This window comes from Megascapheus bottae, chromosome 2 (assembly GCF_031878675.1).
Source record: "Megascapheus bottae isolate mThoBot1 chromosome 2, mThoBot2.hap1, whole genome shotgun sequence".
Taxonomy (NCBI): Eukaryota; Metazoa; Chordata; class Mammalia; order Rodentia; family Geomyidae; genus Megascapheus; species Megascapheus bottae.
In genome coordinates, this window is record NC_143510.1 from 88502115 (window position 1) to 88523792 (window position 21678).

General features: G+C 40.1%; 1 protein-coding gene across 14 annotated transcripts in view; it reads right to left on the reverse strand.

Annotated features, from left to right (window-relative positions):
• Rbfox2 (RNA binding fox-1 homolog 2) overlaps nucleotides 1-21678 on the reverse strand; it is a 232279-nt gene that overhangs the window by 163768 nt on the left and 46833 nt on the right. The gene's annotated exons all lie outside the window — the stretch shown is intronic.

The window sequence follows — 21678 nt, forward strand, 5'->3', positions numbered from 1 at the left end:
CAAGCCAAAAGCAAGTGGTAAGATCTGCTGAGTCTTAAAAATAACTAGACTGCTTGCCTCACATGAGGTTGGCAGAGAAAAAATTCTCACACTCACCTATTCCCATGAGAAGAGGAAGCAAAAAAGGGACAAAGAGTAGGAAAGAAAGAGGAAGAAGAAAATCATACAAGTAACATTTGGGATGTTTCATGTACTAAACCTAACTAATCTGCTGCTTCCTTCCATCCCCAGGCAAGGATCAGGAACTCCATTCCTAAAGGCAGAACAGTCTGCACTATAAGAAAATAGAATCCTCTTCTATTTGCTTCATATGATATATTCCATCAGAAGAAAAATAAGAAGTGAAGGTAGAAAAACCATACACTTCTGTGACCACACACTAAGCTGGAAGAATCTGAATTCTGGGTCCAATTTTCCATCCCAGGAACTGACCCAACTATGGAAACTGGAGCAAGTTCTCACATACATCATCTAAAAACCGGCACTCACACAGGGATGTTATAGGAATTACTGACAAGATTAATGTAGTTTAGGTCCCTAAGCCAAAAGAACTGAATACAAAATAAGTTAACATCACGATTAACAAAATTCCTACAGATATAATCAGAAATTTGAAATCTCCACAAGAATCTGAATTTCTAAAAATAACCTTTCAGAATTACACTTATACATCATAAAATACATTGAATTTCTTGAATCACAGATATAGTTCCTAAATAGGTTTCCATTTCTGATAAAATACAGTGACCTCAAAAACTAGCAACTAGCAACTAAACTAATACCTAATAACTTTGGAACTGGCCCTACTATTTCTTAATCTAAACTCTAATTTTGAAATAGCTATTCACTTTCCTTAAATGATGCCTGAGTAATGAACTAGCTCAACTGCTCACTTTTCCTTCCTAGGAACAAATTCTTTCTTAGAGCCAAATTTGATTGCTAAACACTGAATCAACCCAGTGTATGTGTCTTATATGACTCTTAATTAAGGGCGAAACATCAATAATGGCCAATTAGGAAAGAAAGATTCCAAGAAAATCAAAGCCTTGTAAGTAGGAAGAGAAGTGGATAAAAGTTAAGACACAACCAGGATATTTGAAGTTGTTTGCAGGACCAGAAACTTAGCTCCAGCATACCCACTCTCCAACAACAAAACAAACAAAAAAGAATGCAAAATAATTTAGCATGGTAAGAAACAGTTATCTGCCACAAACAGAATTCAAACAACCTGGAACATTTAGCAAAGTAAAACTTCCCAGCTAGTTAACACATGGCCATCTAGAATAAGTTTTGCAGCTGCAGTGGAAAACACCATAGGGTGCTGTATATGCTAATCAACTGTGACTTTGTTGGAAGCAGGAAAGGTAGAGTACGCCCGCCCCATTTCTGAGGTACCAGCTCTTTTATTCTACTCCTCCCGACTCCTAACAAGTCAGTCCTACTGTGAAACCATTTCTATACGTACTACTGGTCAGAGGACTCCAAAAACTAACTATGAAGAGCATGGTCCTTCTTACCATTTTCGGTCTTCCTACATAGAAAGACTTAAAACTGTTTTTCAGACTTACCTATCATATTAAGTACTGGACTTCCATTAAAAAAAAATTCTATCAACAATGCTCTGAATCAAGTGGGTTGCTGTAATTCAAAAGCTCTATATCCTCTTTTATCTAAATGTGAATTATGCTAGAGGGTTTATATCGGGTTGTCACTTTCTCAAAAAGAAAAAGAAAAAACATTATTGTAAATACTCCTATCTACATTTTGCAAAAAAAGAAATAGAGCTCACAGATGTAACCAAAGTTACATAATTCATTATTTAATTTTTTTTAAAGCATGATACTAACAGGTCTATTTGAACGCCAAAACCTATGCATTTTGTTTCTTGTTTTGATGCTGCTCAAAATTGAACACAGGGCTGCAATGGCTAGGTAGAGCTGTTCACCTACTGAACCACGCCTCCCTGACCTTCTTAAATTATTATTAGTTTGCCCCTGTTCTAGGGCTTGAATTCAGGGCCTGGGTGCTGTCCCTGAGCTTTTTTACTCAAGGTCAGTGCTTTAACCACTTGAATCACAGCTCCATTTCCAGTTTTTTGGCAGTTAATAGAAAATAAGCTCTCATGATCTTTACTGCCCAGGCTGGCTTGGAACTGTAATTCCTCATATCTCAGCCACCAAAGTAGTTAAGATTACAGACTTGAGCCACCAGCACCTAGCCAGGAACCGATTTTGCTCTCATTATGTTTTGAAGTAGGGTCTTAATTTTTGCCTGGGCTGGCCTGGGGCTACACTCATCCTATTTATACTTCCAGCCATAGCTGGGCTGATACAAATGAGCCACCACACACAGATTTTTCTGCTGAAACAGGGGGTCTCATAAACTTTTCCCCCAAATTGCCCTGGAACTACAAAGCCTTACAATCTTCGCCCCAACATAACTGGAATAACAGACTGGAAGAGTTAGCTAAACTTTCTGTCCAATCTGGCCTCAAAACACCATCCTCCCAACCTCTATCTCCTAAGTACCTTGGATTACAGGTGTGACCCACTGGTGCCTGATTATCTACCTGGCCTCCCATTATAAAAAGGAAACCTAGAAATCATTTTGTATCCATTCTCCTGTGTGCTTGCTCGCTCGCTCGTGCGCGTGCGCGCGCTCGCGCGCGCGCGCTCTCTCTCTCTCTCTCTCTCTCTCTCTCTCTCTCTCTCTCTCTCTCTCTCTCTCTCTCTCTCTCTCTCTCTCTCTCTCTCTCTCTCTCTCTCTCCCTCCCTCCCTCCCTCCCTCTCTCCTCCTCCTCCTCCTCCTCCTCCTCCTTCTTCTTCCTTCCCCCTCCCCTTGAGAAAGTCCAAGGACAATGCTCAGGTCCTGAGCTCAAGCCCAGGATTGGCAAAAAAAAAAAAAAGGGTCTCAGGCTGGCTTTGAACCTTGATCCTCAGATCTCAGCCTCCTGAGTAGCTAGGATTACAGGAGTGAGCCACCACACCCAGCTTTTTTGTTTGTTTTGTTGTCAGTCATGCAGCTTAAAGTCTGGGCCCTGGGTGCTGTCCCTGAACTCTTCAGCTGAAGGCTAGCATTCTGCCACTTGAGCCAAGCACCACTTCCTGTATCTATGTTCTCTTACATTTCTTATGAAATGTATGTTGCTTGGCATAAAGTTCTAAGTCATTATTTATATGTTACTGATCCATATTAAGTCCTAAACAGGTATTCAATACTGATTCATTTGTTACTCCTCCTTTTATAACCTTCTGGACAAACAGTAATAATTCTGTTCAGGTCTTTTTTTTTTTTTTCTGCCAGTCCTGGGGCTTGAACTCAGGGCCTGAGCACTGTCCTTGGGTGTTCTCAAGGCTAAAGCTCTACCTCTTGAGCCACAGCACCACTTCCAGCTTTTTCTATTGTATGTGGTATGGAGGAATTGAACCTGGGACTGTATGTATGCTAGGCAAGCACTCTACCATTAGACCAAACTCCTGGCCCTCAGGTCTTTTTTTTTTTTTTTGGTGCCAGTCCTGGGCTTGAGCTCAGGGCCTGAGCACTGTCCTTGGACTTTTTCAAGGCTAGAGCTCTACCACCTGAGCCTCAGCACCATTTCCGGCTTTTTTCTATGTATGTGGTACCGAGGAATCGAACCCGGGTTTTCGTGCATGCTAGGCAAGCACGCTACCTACCACTAGGCCAAACTCCCGGCCCCTCAGGTCTTTTTAAATTAAAGCTGGCTTGGGGCCGGGAGTTTGGCCTAGTGGTAGGTAGCGTGCTTGCCTAGCATGCACGAAAACCCGGGTTCGATTCCTCGGTACCACATACATAGAAAAAAGCCGGAAATGGTGCTGAGGCTCAGGTGGTAGAGCTCTAGCCTTGAAAAAGTCCAAGGACAGTGCTCAGGCCCTGAGCTCAAGCCCAGGACTGGCAAAAAAAATTAAAGCTGACTTGAGAAATTACATGTGGAAGTGAAAAGACAAAATTTCAGGTAACAATCTGGAATTCAATTTTCTAATTTTTGAGATAAAAGAAAGTTAACACAGTCAAAATTTCTACACTGGCCCAGTCTTACTGTCACAACACCCACAGTTTCATCTATTGGTTTTGCTTTGTTTCTTTTGGGGGATGGAGGTCAGGGATAAAACCAGCATATTTACAAATGTTAACCTGCGCTCTACCACTGAACCATGCCCTAGTCTCTCACTTATTGATTTTAATCCAAAAATTCTAATGCAGTCAGGATCTATACAGCAGATTTATAACTTCTACATTCTACAAATAGAATCATTTCTCCCGGAATTTTATTGAAATTAAGGAAGGTGGTTTAAAGGACCATACTAAAAGAGGCCAAGCACAGGAACAGGCCTGAAGACCAATGGAATAGAACTGAGGACCCAGATATTAAACCACAGACCTATGGCCACCTAATCTTTGACAAGGGAGCCAAAAAAATAGAATGGAAGAAAGACAGCCTCTTCAACAAGTTGTGCTGGCAGAACTGGTTAAGCACCTGCAGAAAACTAAAGCTGGATCCTTCTTTGTCACCTTGCACTAGAATTAACTCCAAATGGATCAAAGACCTGGAGGTAAAAGCTGACACACTGAAAACTTTACAGGAAGGAATAGGAGATACACTAGGCCTCCTTGGCACAGGTCGAAACTTTCTTAATAAGGACCAAGAATCACAACAAATCAGAGAAAGGCTGGATAAGTGGGACTGCATTAAACTGCAGAGCTTTTGTATGGCAAAGGACATAGCTAGTAAACTTATCAGGAAGCCTACAGAGTGGGAGAAGATCTTCACCAACCAAACAACGGACAAAGGCCTCATATCTAAAATATATCAACAGCTCAAAAAATTGAATCACTCCAAAACTAACCTCCAAAGTAACAACCATCCCATTAAAAAATGGGCCAAAGACTTAAAGAGAGTCTTCTCTAAAGAAGAAACAAAAATGGCCTATAGACACATGAAGAAATGCTCAACATCTCTGGTCATAAAAGAAATGCAAATCAAAACAACTCTAAGATTCCACCTCACTCCAGTTAGAATGGCCAGGATCAGGAAAACGAATGACAACAGATGCTGGAGGGGATGTGGCCAGGAGGGATCACTACTACACTGTTGGTGGGAGTGCAAACTCGTTCAACCACTATGGAAAGCAGTGTGGCAGTGCCTCAAAAGGCTAAACATAGAACTCCCCTATAACCCAGCAATTCCACTACTTGGCATTTACCCAACCAACCAGAAACAAGGACATACTAAACCCACTAGCACAACAATGTTCATTGCAGCACTATTCACCATAGCAAAGATATGGAACCAACCTAGATGTCCCTCAGTTGATGAGTGGATCAACAAGTTGTGGTATTTGTACACAATGGAATTCTATGCTGCTGTCAGAAAGAATGACATCGCCCCATTTGTTAGGAAATGGAAAGACTTAGAAAAAATCATATTAAGTGAAGTAAGCCAGACTCAAAGGACCTTAGGCTCAATGGTTTCCCTCATTTGGCATAATCAGTAGAAACCTTGGGCTCTACTAGCAGAGATCTGCAATAGAGCAAAATCTTGATACATAAGGCCATATAATGTGAAGCTAATTGAAAGGACCTCCAGGATATTGAAACAAAAGCCATATAATGAATGATGGTTATCCTTAATGTACTATGTTGTCTCTCATCTCCTTTGCTGTCCCTTGGTTATCTCATACTGGTATAGTATCTCACTTTGTTATCTGATATATTGAATTTATTTGTATTTGGATATTTGAAATTTGATAGGGAAGGGGGGAAAACCAAGATGGGTGGGGGGTGTGGGGGGGGAGGGAAATGGGTACCAAGACATGTGAAAGGGTATCAATGTATGTGAATTAATGCACCTTCTATCTGGCAAATATCATGTAACCCTTTTACTAATTACAATAAAAAAAATTTTAAAAAAATGAAAAAAAAAATAAAAATAAAAGAGGCCAAGGTCATATGTTTGATACCCATGTGAATCACATCCTGCCATAAATATACACCCTTACTTTTATTGAAAAAATAATGTATTCTATTTTCTAGAAACAAATTCATGGCATGTATCTACTACAAACTATTCTTTATACAAATGGAGTCACACGCTATCTACTCTTTGTGCTAGTTCCAAATTGTCCTATGCAATGGCTCCATTTGTTCAGTGTTCCCTACTTTACAAATATAGTCTACTACACAATATGACAATAACATTAAAAGAAATATGTGCTATTTCTGGCTCACCCTATTGACAAAAAGATGTTGCTACTTACATATTTGTGTGTGTGTGTGTGTGTGTGTGTGTGTGTGTGAATATGTGCACACACGGACATGCGTGGCCATTTAAACTCTGAGCCTCCGAAACTGTGAATTTCAAGTAAGCCTGTTATCTTTATGTATATGCAGCCTAATATTTCATTATTAAAATAAAAAAAAAACAAGCTAGCCACCAGTGGCTCACACCTGTAATACAAGCTATTCGGGAGGCTGAGATATAAGGATTGCAGTTCAAAGCTAGACTGGACAGAAAAAGTTCATGAGACACTTAGTTCCAATTAACCCGCAGAAAACCGGAAATGGTTCTGTGGATCAGCTGGTAGAGAGCTAGCCTTGAGCTGAAGAGCTCAGGGACAATGCCCAGGCCCAGAGTTCAAGCCCCATGACCAACCCAAAATAAGTAAATAATGAAAAAACAAATATACTAACTTAGCTGTTAGCATGACCTTGGAATACTAGTGATGTTTAGCATTAAGATAAACTTGAGAGGGCCGGGAGTTTGGCCTAGTGGTTAAAAGTGCTTGCCTAGCATGCATGAAGACCCGGGTTCGATTCCTCAGTACCACATACATAGAAAAAAGCCAGAAGTGGTGCTGAGGCTCAAGTGGTAGAGCTCTAGCCTTGAGAAAGTCCAAGGATAGTGCTCAGGCCCTGAGCTCAAGCCCAGGCAGGACTGGCAAAAAAAAAAAAAAAAAAAAAAAGATAAACTTGAGAATTTTGAAGTCAGAGCCCCAAAGTAATATATATTCCTCCACCATTCCCAGCTACTCAAACATATCTCAACAAAGAACAGCAGTACAAAGACACTTTTATTACTGCTATTACTTCCTCTTCAAAAAGGACCTCAATAAATTAAAGATCAGATACAGATATATAATTTTTGTTATTGATGGTGATGGTCATTGTGGGGCTTGAACTCTGAGCCTGGGCACACTGTCCCTGAGCTCTTCAGCTCAAGGCTAGTGCTTTACTACTTGAGCCATAGCATCACTTTCAGTTTTCTGATGGTTAATTGGAGATAAGAGTCTCACAGACGGGCCGGGAGTTTGGCCTAGTGGTAGAGTGCTTGCCTAGCATGCATGAAGACCCAGGATCGATTCCTCGGTACCACATACATAGAAAAAAAAAGCTGGAAGTGGTGCTGAGGCTCAAGTGGTAGAGTGCTAAGCCTTGAGAAAGTCCAAGGACCGTGCTCAGGCCCTGAACCCAAGCCCAGGACTGGCCAAAAAAAAAAAAAAAGTCTCACAGACTTTGGTTCCTGGGCTGGCTTTGAATCTCGATTCTCAGATCTCAGCCTCCTGAATAGCTAGGATTACAGACATGAGCCACCAGCACCCAGCTTCAGATATATAGTTTTTATAAATTCTAAAAAGTCAATTCAAGATGAAAAGTTGAAAAATGCTAAAGGAAAAAAAAAGTCATTAAGCCAATTTAGGTGAGCAGAGTTTTTAAGGCATATAGTCATCAAGTTTTCTTTATTCTCCTATTTTATAATAGACCTCGAAATGGAATTGTGTTCCTCTTCTAAACATACAAGCAGAACAGGGCATGTCTGCTAATTTTAGAGAGGTCAAGGTAAACCAGATACGTAGGGACTGGATTTCAAGGTCTTACATACATTTTCTGAAATAAACCAAAAATCTATCTGTGGAGATCAAGAGAATACCTCATGCTAAGGTAACAAATGAGAAAGAAACTGGTGGGAAGCCCATGGAAAATTATTCATTAAGTCTTCTGACCCAAAGTAAGAGTCAAAGGCCTAACTACCATAGCATCATGAACACTGTATGAGAAAAGATACAGCCCTTGCCCTCATCAAGTGCAGTCAAATTGGGGGAAAAGATGTAACATCAAGTAAATGAATAAAATTAACATACCATAAGTATTTTTTTAAGAAATGTAAGGGATCTTTAGAGTGTTCTTACTCAGAGATAACTGATTGATTCACCCCTATCAAGTCCTGGTTTTTTTTCCTTTATATCCACATTCTGACTGTTGTAACTAGTAAGATTTCAGGGTATTGTCTGAATTCTGAATTGTAAACTGATACCTCTCATAACACAGAATTTCAGAGTACTTGGTAAATGTGTATCATAAAGGAAGCCAAGAGGTATGACATGAGATAGTCTCAAGAGCTCCTCATACAATCTTCTTTCACACTGTCATACAAGATAAGCATGGGTTTGTCTACCTCTATATCAAAATTCTGCCTTCTTGGAATTTCCAAAGCAGTGTTTGGACAATTCTGTGTGAATGAACAATTAATTAACTGCTTGCAATAAAAATTTCAACTGACAGACGCCAGTGGCTCACACCTGTAATCCTAGCTACTCAGGAGGCTGAGATCTGAGGATACCAGTTCAAAGTCAGGCTGGGCAGGAAAGTCCATAAGACCTCTATCTCCAACTAACCACCAGAAAACTGGAAGTGGCACTGTGGCTCAAAGTAGCAGATGACTAGCCTTCAGCTAAAGAGCTCAAGGACAGCACCCAGGCCCAGAATTCAAGCCCTATGACAGACCAAGAAATTTTTTTTCAAATGAAAAAGAACTATTTACCCTTGAAGTCTCTCTATTAACAGTATTAAAAGGTTGGTGCTTTCTATCTCCAGTACCAGCTTTTTACTTAACAGAGATTTCAAGTAGCTCAATTGAAGGGGGAGAAAAAGATTACAGTAATAAAGAGTTTAGGCCTGGTGGAGTAGCTCAACTGGAGTTCTTGCCTTTGAAGTTCACAAGGCCCAGAGTTCAAATCCTAGTACCACCCCCCCCCAAAAAAAAGAGTTTAAAACACTGTTGAAGTCTTTTACATTTCCCTTAGAAAAAGTTCCTTAAAAATGGTTTGGGGCTTGCATACAACTCAGAAAACAGAATATGTAGCACCTTTGGATCTAGAACATACAACATTGAATCTCTCATATATTACTACTTGTGTGACACTGGGCACATGCAGATTTCTTATGTGCAAATAAAAATGAGACCATCTATCCTAGAATTCTAATTTGTTAAATGAGATAAAAGTGACACCTGGCAAATTAACAACTCAAAAGTCAAACACACACACACACATACACACACACACACACACACACACACAGAACTACGGAGGATACTTTTAGGAGAGGAACACAAAGGTGCATTGCTTATGTGCATCTGATCATATGAAACAGTATTTATCCAAATGAACCCCATGAAATAGAAGCATAAGGCCTCTCCCTCTCTCTGCCAGTCCTGGGGCTTCAAGTCGAGGCTGGGCACTGTCCCTGAGCTTCTTTTGCTCAAGGCTACTGCTCTACCACTTGAACCACAGCCAGCATCACCTTTTTCTGTTTGTGTTACTGAGGAATCAAACCCAGGGCTTCAAGCATACTCAGCAAGCACTCTACCACTGAGCCACATTCTCAGCCCAAGACGTTTTTTTTCTTCTTTGTTGATATTTTTGTTTTCTTGTCTTTTGGTCTTGTTTGTTCCTCTATCTGTCTTTGAGAAAATACTCTTGAGAGGCACATAAAGGGACGATGCCTATGTGCATGAACTGCAGCCGTACACCAATGGCTCACACCTATAATCCTGGCTACGAGGCTGAGATCTGAGGATCATGGTTCAAAGCCAGCCCAGGCAAGCAAGTCCTGCAACTCTTCTGTTTTGTTGCTTTTCTTGGTCAGTGGTGGGGCTTGAACTCTGGGCCTAGGCAATGTCCCTGAGCTCTTCAGCTCAAGGTTACTGCCCTACCCTTGAGCCACAGCCCCACTTCCCTTTTCCTAGTGATTAATTGGATAAGAGTCTCATGGTCTTTAGTGCCCTGGCTGGCTTTGATCTTCAGATCTCAGCCTCCTGAGTAGCTAGGATTACAGGCATGAGCCACGGTGTCTAGCTCTGAGATTCTTATCTCCAATTAATCACTAGAAAACCAGAAGCAGGCCGTGGCTTAAAGTAGTAGAGTACTAGCTTGAGTAAAAAATCTCAGACAGGGGCTGGGAGTTTGGCCTAGTGGTGCAGTACTTGCCTCGCATGCATGAAGACCTGGGTTCCATTCCTCAGAACCACATACTTTAAGCGCAGGAAATGGTGCTGTGGCTCAAGTGGTAGAGCTCTAGCCTAGAGAAAGCCCAAGGACAGTGCTCAAGCAAAGACTGAGCAAGAAAGAAAAGAAAAGAGAGAGAGGGAGGGAGGAAGGGAGACACAGAGAGAGAGAGAGAGAGAGAGAGAGAGAGAGAGAGAGAGAGAGAGAGAGAGAGAGAGAGAGAGAGAGAGAGAGAGAGAGAGAAAGAGAGAGAGAAGAAAAATCTCAAGGACAGGGCCCAGGCCCTGAGTTCAAGCCCCACAACCAACAACAAGATAGGTTGATTGTGTGACTGTGATCTCCTAAAACGTCCCCATTTCAAGTATTCTGACTTATTATTTCTATTTAACATCAAAATATCCAAAAATTCAAGTATTTCAGCTCCAAGGCTGTTATTGCTGAGACAACTTCACAACTTAAAAATAGTATAAATTTTTTTCAGCAGAAAATACATTCTGTGTTTTGCTCAAGGAAACATGTAACTTTATTCACAGGGGGTCAAATGGGACACCAGAAGTCAGGAAAACAAAGCAACACTGCAGAGATCTTTATTCTTATATGACATAGTTTTACACAGTCTATCCTAATAAATTCCCATTTATGTAATAATTCCAATATTATCATTAAATGTATTAGAATAAAGTTGCAAGACTCAGAAGAATTCCTGGATGGCAAAGTTTCTATAACCATTGACAAGATTGAGAAAGTTGAGAATCAATACAAAGCTGCAGTGTAACAGGCATCTGGACCAACAGCATCAAGTATATACATAAAACATATTGCTGATGGAATCTAGAGAGCCTGAAAGAACAACTCACAGAGCCTGCAGCTGAGCATCACCACAAAATCCTCTTTTAAGCTGTGTAGACTGCAGTGGTTGGGAATATAGCCAAGTTCAAACCTACGTCAAAGCACAGCAGGCATGCTCCCTTGGCAACAATGCAACATGGGATGAGTGCAAGACAGATTTTTCTACTTCTGCTGGGTTTGAAGTCACTACTTACAAACCCTCTGGTACCAACAGACACAGCCAGTAATACTCATTATACTACATAGACAAATTAGTCCCGTACATATGCTAAAGCTGTCACATTCTTTTTATTTACTTCCAGCCAACTCTTCTCATGTCCAGAAAAAAAATATATATATATATATGTATATGTATATATATATTCCACATCTGCCTTTTTTGTGATCATTTCTTCTTTTTCCCCCCCTTTGTCCCATCTTGTGGGGGTTGGGGAGCTTGAGGGGTGTTACTGTCTCTGAAAACAAATGCAAGAGATATTGTTGAGAAGGAAGGAATATAAAAGAACTAGAGATGACAGGGGAAAGAACAGTCCACAAACCAAGGCACAAAGAGAATAGCATAGCTGCACTGCCTTCCAGCTCCAGCAATCAGGAATGTTTCTGATTAGGTGAGTACAACTGCAGAGCCTCACAGGAAGTGCCCAGGGGGCCCTCTTCAACAGCCCCAGCCCAAACACACTGAAAACCTTTGTGCTCTAGAAAGCCCATCTGGAATTAGTTAGACTCCTAGTAGGTCTTTCCTTTTTTAAAATAAATAAATCAACGCTTTGAATGACTAAACTTAGTTTTCCTGCCTGCAACCTTTTAATACCTTCTCCCAAAAATCACACCTCAGAGCATATTTCTCCATCTCTCATCCTGGTATGACCACAGTCTTATAAGAACTTAAAAACATTTGTAGAGTTAGCGTCTTCCTGGAGGCCCAGGAACCCCAAGAAATTTACAACATGAATACAACTAAAATCCCTTTTTCACAATAGTTTTTACAGTGCTAGTTTTAGAAAATCAACATGGCCTTTTTAAAGAATTTAAATGAAGGAAAACATTTATGAAGGTATTTTTGCTCTTGCCTTCTAAACCATGTAAAAAGTACAAAAGAGAAATTCTGGCATATTCTCTTAATGTTCAAAGAGAAAGTACTTTTTTTCACTAAACTAAATTACCTACATTTATTTCTGCATTAAATGAACGTTTACTAATGCTTTCTACTAAAAAATGAGAAATCTGCTGGGCACTGGTGGCTCATGCCTGTAATCCTAAATACTCAGGCAGCTGACATCTGAGGGTCATGGTTCAAGGCCAGCCTGACCACAAAAGTCTGCGAGATTCTCATCTCTAATTAACCACCAGAAAACTGGAAGTGGTGCTGTGGCTCAAATGGAAGAACACTAGCCTTGAGCTGAGGAGCTCAGGGATAACACCTAGGCCCAGAGTTCAAGCTGTACAACCGACAAAGAAAGGGGTGGACAGAGAGATAGAGATAGAGATAGAGAGGGGGGGACATGCATGCATTCATGCATGCTTTCATAATGTGGAAAAATGCCTTGAAATCATGGGAAATGAAAACAGTCCTGATGGTCATTAATCAGCCATTGCTTAATATTTCTGGGCCTCTACTTTTCCAGAACAAGTAAATGAATATATACAAATCTAAGTATATATACTACCAGGCTCTAGCTTCACCTACAATCATCATTTTGAAGTAGTTTCTTATATCACTAAAAACTGTACAGAAAGGAGCTATATTATAAACTGGGCGTGGTGGCTCATGCCTGTAATCCTAGCTACTCAGGAGGCTGAGATCTAAGAATCCAGGTTCAAAGCCAGCCCGGGTACTAAAGTCCATGAGACTCTTATCTCCAATTAACCACCAGAAAACCAGAAGTGACAATGTGGCACAAGGGGTAGGGCAGTAGCCTTGAGCTGAAGAGCTCAGGGCCAGTGCCCAGGCCCACCAGAGTTCAAGCCCCACAACTGACCAAAAAAAAAAAACAAAGAAGAAGAAGAAGAAGAAGCTACACAGCTATCTAGTTGTGGCAAGAAAGGATAAGGCCTATTGGATGGTAAAACTGTCCCACAGAACACAATCCTGTCCTCCTGTCACTTAGATGCCAATACTCAAGATAGGGGAGTACACTATTTAAGACAAAATCACAGGCTAGCCATCTGGCCCAGCATCCTAATCAGAAAAGTTCAATATCAACACTAGAATTAAATTCACAAATAACCTACTGTAACATAACTCTAGCCTTTGTGTTCTGCTCAAGAGCTTCTTATTTATGTAATTGGTTTGATAAATACTGAATCCAACAAGAAGGCCAGATTTTCTGGGGGGGAATTTTTTTTAAAGCTTCCTTATGTTCAGGAAGTTGTGATCGATAGGGGATGTTTATGATTTGATACTGATAGGTAAGGTCAGCCCTCCTTGTCCATGGATTTTGCATCTTTAATTCAATCCCAGATTTAAACCACAGGTTAGAGATTCCTAAAAAAGAAAACAACTTGTGCAACTATATACAAGCACGTACAGAATTTTTTCTTATTATGTTTCCCTAAGCAATACAGCTATTTATATAGCAATTTCATTGTATTAAGTATTATTTCATCTTCAAATAACATACATGAGAAGATACGTAGGTTGTAACAAATACTATATCACTTTAAACAAGCAACCTATGAAGTCCAGTATCCATAGGGAGAATGGTACTGGAACCAATTCCCTTTGGTTACTATGGTTCTACTATAAGCTCTCTAAACTTCTCATGTGAGTCAATAAATGTTAAATAAGCCATTCCTATTAGCACAGAAAGGGGTACACCTATATAAACTATCCCCCAGACTACATTGTCACCAGAGTGGAGCACTGAGACTATGTCAATAAAAACACCAGTTAAATCTTTGGCAACTAAGAACCAGTTCTTGGCTTTAAGCTGGTTACTAGAGATTAAGACCAGTCAAACAAGTAAAAGGTTTGAGATTACATTGTCCTTTACTGGCAGCCTTACTCTCAGGTATAATGGGGATGGCAAGTATTGCTATAAACTATATGTAAGATTTTTGGCAAAAGGTCCATTCATACACATAGTATCTGCTTTCATCTCCAGTCACTATAATCAATGTTTTCCTCACAACTAAAACTGGTTTTATTCTTAGAGGGCCTATTTTACCATTTCATATCTAGAAGAGGCAGAAATCAGTAATATGTAGTCTGAGACCTAGTTCCTTATTCTTATATCTTAATATGGAGGATTGGGCTCTTATTCCTTAGCCCCTTCATCGAGTATTCCACTCTGGGTAATGAGCTCACTAAAAAAAAAAAACAACTTCTTTTCACCAGACATCCATGGCTTATGTCTATAATCCCAACTACTCAAGAGTCTGTGATCTAAGGACAGAGGTTCAATGTCATCCTGGACAGAAGACGTGCATGAGACTATCTCCAAAATAACGGAGGGGGGTGGGGAGAGGAGAGAGAATGAAGGTCTGACGCAAGTAGTAGAGCACCAGCTATGACTGAAAAAGCCAAGTAAGAGCTAGACGCCCAGTACCAGCAAAAAATCAAATTCTCCTCAGTGTGAATTCTCCCTTGCCTCCTTTCTACAATGATAAGACTTCAAAATAAAAAGAAAGAAACAAAGAAACAAAGAAAGAAAGAAAGAAGCTACAAGGTGGTGTTCCAAAAAAACAGTGAAGGGGCTGGGAGTTTGGCCTAGTGGTAGAGTGCTTGCCTAGCATGCACAAAGATCCAGGTTTGATTCCTCGGTACCACATACATAGAAAAATGCCAGAAGTGGTGCTATGGCTCAGGTGGTAGAGCACTAGCCTTGCAAAAGCCCAAGGACAGTGCTCAGGCCCACAGCTCAAGCCCTGGACTGGCAAAAAAAAAAAAAAAAAAAAGAACAATGAAGTCACATTTCCTGGTGGACTGTGGAGGGCTGAACTGCACAAGGCACATACTGGGGGTCTAGTCCACTCTGAAACATTAATGCACTTCAAATTAGGTCCAGAGAACTTGGCAGCTGGGCTGACTCTCAAGCCAACTATGAACAAAACTGGACTGGTCAGGATTATTCCTGGCAAACATCAAGAAAAGGAGCCAATCAAAACTCTGCTGTGCTAAGAAAACCAGCCTTTTTCCTTAAAGGGAAACACTTCAAGATACAAATGCTACTGTGCAAGACTGGAGGAGGGGGTTAGCTCTCCTTAACTCTTACCTTGAGTTCACTTTATTTCTATAAATTCCTTTTTCTATATTTGCCTCCTTCTATACTACTACCAGCTTGGCCACTGACTATAATAAAAACCAGGTTAGGAGTCTACAGAAAAACAACCAAGAACCAAATGGTCCTTTTGGCCCCAGGGGGCAGGGTACCCCCCCCCTCAACTCCTTGCAACTGCCTGAGGGCCAAGTTCTTCCTTGATCCTGCCTCTTTCCTCCTCTTGAACCTCTCCCCAAACCCTGAGCTCTAGCAGCCCAAGTGCCAAAGTAAACTACATGCTGATCCAAGTACCCAACGCTGGGCAGCTGGTAGGTGGGGATTCTCAACCTGAGTGTGAGGGAAACTTTTTTTTTTCTTCTGAACCTCCAATAAACTCAGTAAAATGTGAGTTTCAGAAAAGTGATTTTTTTTTGGTGCCAGTATTGGAACTTGAACTCAAGACCTCAATCTCTTATTCAGTTTTTTCATTCATGGCTGGCAGTATACCACTTGAACCATGCCATCAATTCTAGCTTTTTGCTGGTTAACTGGAGACAAGGGTCGCACAGATTTGTCTACCATGGCTGGTTTAGAACTGTGATTCTCAGATCTCAGCCTCCTGAGGAAGCTAGGATTTTAAGTGTGAACCACCAGCACCCAGCAAAAAGGAGTGAAATTTAAAAAAACAAAACAAAAAACCAAAAAACAAAGACATATAAAAGCCAAAACTAGATTCCACACTGAAAAAATTATTGTCAACGGTTATAGAAGTTTCTGAGTACTTTTAATTTCTGTACCTACTTCATAATATAAATTGGTAATAAACAGTGAGCAGAATAATACCAATCTGCAAATGACTCTTTTAACTAGTACTAATATAGTGAAAGGAAAACAAGCTCTGATACCCTACAATCCTAGGAGTGAATCCTAGCTAAGTTACTTCCTGGTCATATGGCCTTAAACATATCACTTAGTTTCTCTGAGTCCTAATTTCTGTACTCAGAAAAAGTAATATAACCTTGACAAATACTATCTTTGATGACTATGAAAGGATTAGGAAAATGTAAAGGCAAAGTCTCATACTGTACCTGATATAGAGATTTACCAGAAACTTCCTATCATCATACTCTATGAACCTAAAAGGAATTCTATGAATCTAAAGGAATTTATATTTTCATAGTTAATTATAACTAGCAAAATGCAGATCTATGGTCTTTTATTGTCTTTTGTCATTTCCCTTCTGCTCTCATGAAAACCAAAACTTCCTTATATGATTTCCTGTGGTTTCTATTTGACCCACAACATATTCCAATTTTATTTCTAATCAATTATATACTAGTTCAATCACTACTTGTTCAAGCACTATCACTACAGCAGTTCTATCATTAATTTATAGCAGTTATATCATTAGTTTTCTTGTTATTTTTAAAAAATACTGATACAAAAATGTTTTTAAAAATTAAGTGAATGATGTAAGGAAAAAGAGAACTATAAATCATTAATATTCTAGTTCTCTCTTTATCTGCCACTCACTCCACTGATAGATCTTAAGTCTAACTCAGTGCTTCTAGAAAGTCCCATCCCCCTTTTTAAGGCCAACTCTTTTGTATCATATGAAAAGATTAAAAGAGCTTGCTAACATACTTTATAGCTTGCTGTTAATTTTATTTAGGCTCAATGTTTTTAATATGTTCCATATTAAACCCCTTCTCCTTCTCGTCTCCCTATCTTTCTATTTTTGACAATTCCAGCCATTCTCCCACTCTTGAATTCAGAACACTAACTCTCTCAAAGACTGGCCACATCATTATAACCTGCAGTCCTTCTTTACTTTGCAGAGTACCTTTCAGTCACTGGGGAGAAGAAATCCCATAAGGTCCTCCAAGATCTCCAGTCCTGCAGCTAGCAAGTCAAATTCACATCTATCAAACTTTACTGAGCCTTCAACTTCTACATTATTGTGTCATTCAACCAACAGTATTAAATGAAGTATGCCAATAGCTGTTTTGAACACTGAGTACGGATGTAAAATCAGTCATACCATCCTTGCCCTACAGGGATTCAACATTAACAGGCATTTACTAATATAGATATGATGGTCTATGGGTGCCATAGCTTGCCATTACTTCTGCCGGGACATTATTCCCTCACTCCAGGATAAATTCTATATGGTCCATTAAAAGGCTGAAAACAGCAATTCAGGCACGTAAGAGAGGCAGACCAAAAGACACAATAAAATGAGTTTAAGTCACCAGGTGCCAGAGGCTCACACCTATAATCCTAGCTACTCAGAAAGCTAAGATCTGAGGATCAAGGTTCAAAGCTAGACTGAGAAAGGAAAACCCAAGACTCATATCTCTAACCACCAAAAAAGGTGGGGGGTAAAAATGTGGTTCAAGATAGTTGAGCACAAGCCTTTAATAAAAGAAGCTCAGGGACAGCACCCAGAGCCTGAGTTCAAACCGTAGGCTGAAATAAAAGGTTTAAAAACAAACAAACCAGGAGAAGTCTACAAGGAAATTTTGAAGAGGGTCTCAAACATAGCAATGGTACTTAAACATAGTATTGGTACTTAAAGGCACATACATTGAGAGAGAGGTTTACAGGGCAGTGCTGCTAGAGACTGTATACTTTTAAGAGGTGAAACTCTTTAGGAAGTTGGAAGTATGCCTCAATGACGACTGTGGGACCCCAGTCTCCTCTTTAGAGACAGAGAAAGAGAGAGGGAGAGAAGGGAAGAGAGAGGAAACACAGAGAAGATAGATTTAAAATACATATACCAAAGCAAAGAAGAGGGGAAAAAGTTATTCCATTTTGCTGGAATGTAAATTCTAAGAAAGAATCCTGTGAGTGGCTTTTAGCTGTAGAATAAACATTTATAATCACCACAACCCTATGATAGTTATTAATAGCTTCATTTTGCTAAACAGAAAATGAACTTGAGGAAAATTAGGTAGATTGCACAAAGTCTCACACACACATACAAACACAAACACAAAAATGGCAAACTGTTAAGCCCATCCTTCATTTGTTCTATCCCCCTCAGAGTTGTATAGAGATATGACCAGTTTCTCAGATTTCATTGAAAAATCGACTTTTCCTTGGCTATTCTAATCCTTGGTAAATACCACTTTCAAATTCCATCAAATTACAAACATTAACCAAAGTTATCTTAGCTCCATTTGCAAGACAATCATAAAATCTAGCATATTCATTTTTGTGTTTTTACCTGTGTATTTAAAATATGAAACATTTTTCCCTTATGTTCCAAAGGTCTCAAAAGATTCAAGCAATAATAAGGCAACCCACGCAGAATTCACCATATACTCTATAATGCAAAACACATCAGCATCCATTTTATCTGGCAGCAGGAAGAGATATGTTAGGACCCTACAATTATCCCTGTAGAGAAGCATACCAGAGAGAATGTAGGCATAACAGCTACAATAATGGTAACACAAATAGCCATCTGCACTTATAGCCAGGCATGCCAAGAGCTTTTAAACACCCACATCCCTAATGCCACTCTCTCCCTCTGTGCAGGTGGGCCAATTCCTTTCCATTCTTTCCGGCCCACATAATTTCAGAGGAATAGATAATCTGCTGCCAGGAGAAGGAAGGAAAGAAAGCTGCTATACTTTTGAACACAAAAGACCAAAAAAGAAGTGCCCTAACTCCACCCTGTGTTCTACCCAATAAGCCAATATTTCTCTATTATTCTCATTGTCTATAAACACAGGAAGGTAGCTCCTGTTCATCACCCCCAAGTCCCTCCCTTTCCCTGACATCAACCCTACCCCAACTAGTTTGCTATCCCTCAAGTTCTGTGACTTCCAGAGGACCCCTCCTTCTCACATATACACACTTTCTCTCTTTCTTCCCCCCTTTTTGCTCTTTCCCTTTCTTCCTTTCTCTTTTCTCCCCACCTCCTTCCCTCTCATTCTTTCACTATCCCCAATCCAACATCTTCCCCTCTCTCCCTTCCCTATTTCCCCTCATACAGTCTCAACAGGCAGCATGGTGCTATGCATACAGGTTGAAGATGTACTGGATAAATAAAAAAACGCTTAAAGAACAAGAAACAAAGGAAATAGTAGAACAGTGACTCTCAGGTCTGAGGACACAGGGTTTCTGAGAAGAAACCACGCTACAGTTTCTAGACAACAATATGGTGAATAACATTTACGTAAGAAACATCAACAGTTTGGGTTGGGAGTTTGGCCTAGTGGTAGAGTGCTTGCCTACCATGCATGAAGACCCAGGTTCGATTCCTTGGGTACCACATACATAGAAAAAAGTTGGAAGTGGTTCTGAGGCTCAAGTGCTAGTTTTAGCCTTGAGAAAGTCCAAGGACAGCACTCATGCCCTGAGCTCAAGCCCAGGACTGGCAAAAAAAAAAAAAAAAAAAAAAAAGGAAAAACTAACAGTTCATAGTCTCTAAAATACAGAAGATGATGGTAAAAGCATCCTTTTTTAGATCACTAATCTTATTAGTGCTAGGTCCTCAAGAACCAACTAGACAAGAACCAACAAACTAGAACAAGAAAGGATAGCCTACAAAAATTGTAGCCATAGGGACAGAAGTGTAGCCAAGTGGTTGAGTGCTTGCCTAGCATGCATGAAGCCCTAGATTCAATTCCTTGGTACTACATACACAGAAAGGGCTGGAAGTGGCACTGTGGCTCAAGTGGCAGAACTCTACCTTGAGCAAAAATTGTCCAATGACAGTGCCCAAGCTTCGAGTTCAAGCCCCAGAACTGACAAAAAAAAAAAAAAAATCAGCCATCCTATCCAGTTCCAGTTATAAATATGACCAATCCTTTCTCCCTTTCCCTCTCCTTCTCCTTCCCTCCTTCCCTCTCCCCACTGTCTCCCTGTCTTTCTCTCAGCTCGTTGTGTTCCCCACCCTATGAGACAACCAAAAAAATGAATGTGCTACAGTAGCCAAGTATTCTCAAATAAGTCCTCTCTTCCATTTTACACTTATCCTGTGGGCTGCTAGCAAGATATGTGACGTATTCCCAATTATAGCAGAATTCATCTGAGTGAATATGTAGTTACCAATTCCTCAACAAGGTGCTAGAAACAATCTCAACAACACATGTGAGCAACAGCACAGTTGCCTAGTGACCTTCAACTCTGTGCAGCCAAGTATTCTCAATCCTTCTTGCTTTTCTCCACTAGCTACTACCCCATCCGAGGTAATTGCACTGGTTAAAACAGAAGCTGAGCTCAGTGGCTCATACCTGTAGTCCCAGCTACTCAAGAGGCTGAGATCTGAGGATCAAGGTTCAAAGCCAGCCAGGGCACTAAAGACTATGAGACTCTTATCTCCAATTAATCACCAGAAAACCAGAAGTGGTGCTGTGGCTCAAGGGGTAGGGCTGAAGAGCTCAGAGGTAGTGCCCAGGCCCAGAGTTCAAATCCCACAACCGACAACAACAACAAAAAAAAAAAAAAAAAAAAAAAAAAACCAGAACTTGATAGAAAAGTCAGGAAAACAAGTTAATAAGCTCATGAGATCATAGGATGATTTCAGTTTATACTCTTTAATAACACTTAGTCTTAGGGATTTTTTTTCCTCTTAAAGAAGATAATTACCTTGGGAGGTGCCAATTTTTACCAAATTTTACTTGGAATTATAAGGTACCAGAGTTTAAATCACCTTCAGAAATAGTCTCATCATGTCCCCACATTTTGGATGGAAAAAGGCCTTCAAAAGAAGTTAAGACCTGCCAACTACAGGCATGGCTCAAGTGGCAGATCACTAACCCAACAAACACAAGACCCTGAGTTCAAACTCTACTACTACCATTAAAAAAAGTTAAGACTTGCTAATGACATTATACAATATTGATTCTAAATGGCAGAAACAATATCTAATTTATCTCCAGTGTCCAACAGTGTTCAGCATTTGAGGCAGCACAGTCCATGGGAAACCCGGAACCTATAATACACTTCAAATACAATGCTTATCTCATATATGACCATGTAGAGTCTAGGTACACGTCCTTTATCTCTGAGAAGATTCCCAACTTCCCTTCTCTTCTAACTGCTCTAAAAATCCTAACAGCTCAAAACTTATTTTCTAAAATTCTCTCTTCTCTTACTCAGATTCTCTTGTAGCAATTTTCTATTAATCTTTTTAATGCCTCTCCGTTTAGTGTCCCTCTTTATAGGTTGAGCCTAAACCAATAGTTTCCAACCTCGGCAGCGTAGTAGCATGATCTGGGTCTTATCCCCAGCATTCCTGATTTCAGGTATAGATAGCTTAAGCAAAAAAAAAAAGCTTCCAAGGAGATTCTAATAGACAGCTAGCTAAAGCTAAA